This window comes from Sapajus apella, unplaced genomic scaffold (assembly GCF_009761245.1).
Source record: "Sapajus apella isolate SASKATOON/1434 unplaced genomic scaffold, GSC_monkey_1.0 scaffold48, whole genome shotgun sequence".
In the NCBI taxonomy this organism is placed as follows: Eukaryota; Metazoa; Chordata; class Mammalia; order Primates; family Cebidae; genus Sapajus; species Sapajus apella.
This window is the reverse complement of record NW_022436988.1, coordinates 13,145,285-13,148,793: the sequence shown is the minus strand read 5'-3', so window position 1 is coordinate 13,148,793 and position 3,509 is coordinate 13,145,285. Positions and strand designations below refer to the sequence as shown.

The window sequence follows — 3,509 nt, the reverse complement described above, 5'->3', positions numbered from 1 at the left end:
TCCTATATACCAATAATAGACAAACAGGGAGCCAAAACATGAGTAAACTCCCATTCGCAATTGTTACAGAGAGAATAAAATTCCTTAGGGCAGCTTACAGCATGGGAGCTTGCTTTATCAGGCCAGCAAGAGAAAAATCTGCAAGCAATACAGGAGTTACAGTGTACAGTAATGTAATCTTAGGAGTGACACCCCATCACCTTTGCAGTACTCTATTGATTGGAAGCAAGACACAGGTCCTGCCCACACTCAAGGGAAGGTGCTTACACAAGTGCGTAACTATTAGAAGGTGGGGATCATATTGAGGGTCATCTTAGAGAGTGTCTGCTACAGAGCAGAAACAGAGAATCTAAGAAGAGAGAGAAGTGGGTGGGGTGAGAGAGAGAAGTATAGATAAAGGAGGTGGAGAAGAGGAAGAGGAAGAAGAAAGAAACCTTGATTTATTGATTGGTTTTTCTAATTATCAAAAGGATCAGGCTCTACTTCTCAGAAAGTGGGTAGTATAAAAATCTTCTCGTCACTTTATGATAATTACGTCTTTTAAATATTTTTGAAAAATTTTAATTAGGGTAAAAATAGGCATAACATAAACTTTACCATCATAATCATGCTTAAACATACACTTCACTAGTATTAAATTAGTTCAGAATGTCATGCAACCAATCTTTAGAACTTTTTTTATCTTGCAGAACTGAAATTCCTTACACATCGAGCAGCAACTCCTCATTCTCTCCTTCTCCCAATCTCTGGCAGTCACCTTTCTACTTTCTACAAATATGATTACTCCTGGTTCTTCATATAGGTGGACTCATACAGTATTTGTCTTTTTGCAACTGACTGATTTCATTTATAATAATCTCCTCAAGATTCATTCATGTTGTAGCATGAGACAGAATTTTCTTCTTTTTTAAGGTTGAATAATATTCCACCATATGTATATGCTATATTTTCTTTATCCATTTGTCTGTCAGTGAATACTTGAGTTGCTTTCACGTTTTGGTAATTGTGAACAATGCTGCTATATACATGGATATGTAAATATCTCTTTGAGATCCTGCTTTCAATTCTTTTTGGTATATGTCCAGAAGTAAAGTTGATGGATCATATGGTAATTGTATTTTTAATTTTTCTTTTTTTTTTTTTAACTAGGAACACGTACACTTTATTGAATGCCATTGTAGAAAAGTGTGTGAGGACAAAAGGCTGATACAGGACTCAGCTCGGGGGCTGGGTGAGGAATGGAAGGTGGAGTACATGGGAAACAGGTGATGGGCAGAGCCCCTGGCCTGGATGAGTCCTCTTGATCTATTGATAGACTTGCAAGATCAGTACTGGGGTGATGATCAGAAGAATGGTCATTATGATGCCCAAAATCAGGGCCCAGATGTTCAGGCACTTGGCAGTGGAGGCATAGGCCTGGGCCCCGGTCAGTTCACCAACCATCTTCCTGTCCCTAGACTTCACGGAGTAGGCAAATGCTCTGAAGCCCAGGCAGCAGGAGTTCACGAAGAGGGTGTTGAACAGGGACCAGACTACATAGTCAGGCACAGAGGTCTCTCTGTGGATGTGGATCATGGTGAATGTCGGGGTAGCCGGGTTATGGGGTGCCCCCAGGACATCCACCTCATGCTCTTCCTTCAGCATCTCATAGTTGGAGGGATGGTTGGTGTTGGCGGGACTGAAGAAGGTTTAGATGGTGTGGTTCATGCTGTCCAGGGAAGACTAGCTGTGGCTGGGTTGCTAGGATGGTTCTCAGTGGGCCCTATGTTTTTAATTTTTTAAAGAACTGCCATACTGTTTTCCACAACAGCTACACTATTTTACATTCCCACCAAAAATGCATGAGGGTTCCAGTTTCCTCACATCTTCACCAACACTTGTCTTTCTTTCTTCTTCTTCTTTTTAATAATGGCCATCCTAATGGGTATGAGGTGGTATCTCATTGTGGTTTTGGTTTGTATTTCCCTAATGATTAGCGATGTTGTGAATTTTTTCATATATGCACAGTCCATTTGTATATCTTCTTTGAAGAAATACCTGTTAAGTCCTTTATCCAGTTTTAAACTAGACTGTAGATTTTTTTTCACCTTTTAAACACAAACTTAGACTTGAGTGTTTTAAAATATCCAGATTATGAAAGAAGAAAGTTTTTTTTCCTTCACACAGTATAAAAATGAACAAAATTCTCTATTATCCACCTCACTTTACACAAACAGGCCCCTCCACAAACTGAACATAAACCCAAAGTCTTAAAATTTGTTTAGGCACAGACTTTTCCCTAGAGGAGAGTGTTGTGGTGGGTGGGGCACAAGAGTCTCTGAAGGAACTTGTACATTCCATGCTTCCAGAATTTCACTTCTTCCAGATACCTTCCTCTAACACCTGTCTTAGTCTTTTTCTTTTTTACAGACACAATTAACAATAAACTGCTAAATTAGGTAGGATCTCTAAAGTAGATATAACTTGAAACTATGCGAGGGACAAAGTGTTTTGTTCTGAGATCACTGAAGTTCATCTTTGAGAAAGCCATACAGCAGGTTGCTTGCTGGAAAGGCCAGTACACTTTTCTAGCAGGTGAATTCCAAAGCCACATGTAGAAAAGTTTCTTTCCAAAGCTAGGGGGCTAAGACCCAGAGACAGAATTATTTAACTCTGCCCCACCCCATCCCTATGCCCCTTCCTAGGGCTGCACAAAGACCCTGATTGAATGACTGGATCTGTACTTTGCAGTGAAAGAGAATCAGAAGCCTTTTCTTTTTCCCTTTTTATTCTCTCCCCCCGCTTTTTTTTTCCACTACTCTAATGAAATTTGCAGACATGGAAAGGAAACTGAGTTATTTATAGGAGTGAGAGGAATGTGAGCGCTAATTGTGCTTAGTCTATTCCTAAGTGCGTAATCTGTTTGCTATTAAATTTTACAATCTTTCAGCAATATACACATTTTTTAAAGACAGAACTTCATAAATCTGACAAAGAATAACCAAAGTAAATTGTTCTAAGGTTTTAAATCTTCTAATCAAAGTCAGGTTTAAAATTATTAAAAATTATTTGTAGAATTAACTTCTTTTGCGGCAGTAATATTTCCCTTCTTCCTTTCACTAGTTTATTTATTTCCTTTCTAGAGTTGTAAAGTTTTATATAACTACTCATGGATGATATAAATTTTGAGGGGCTAGTTATGCTTGTGTGCATACTAATTCATAGGCAAATTGGGTCAAATGAGAAGCTGTTGGTTGCAAGTGTCTGAAGAAGGTATTGGGATCTTGAACTCTAAATTCAACGTTTTGATAATCTAATAGCTCAAATTATTCTGTGCAACTTGAAGTCATTCTGCATAGAAAATTATCTTGAGACACAAATTTTTCTCAGGGACCCCCATTTCCATTATCTCTAAACAATCTCAAAAGTCTTCTGGTCCTTCATATAAGTGGACTCATATTTAAAATTAAACAAATAAATTTTTCATGGTGGGAATAATTTCCTGTTTAAAATTTGTTTCAGTTTGTCTG

The 3,509-nt window shown here is 38.2% G+C and overlaps 1 pseudogene across 1 annotated transcript; it reads right to left on the bottom strand.

The window, feature by feature from the left end:
- Positions 1 to 1,144: 1,144 nt before the first annotated feature.
- Positions 1,145 to 1,707, bottom strand: LOC116525849 (annotated as a pseudogene). Its single transcript, XR_004257852.1, has one exon. The product of XR_004257852.1 is annotated as an interferon-induced transmembrane protein 3 pseudogene (transcript).
- Between the last annotated feature and the right edge of the window lie 1,802 nt (positions 1,708 to 3,509).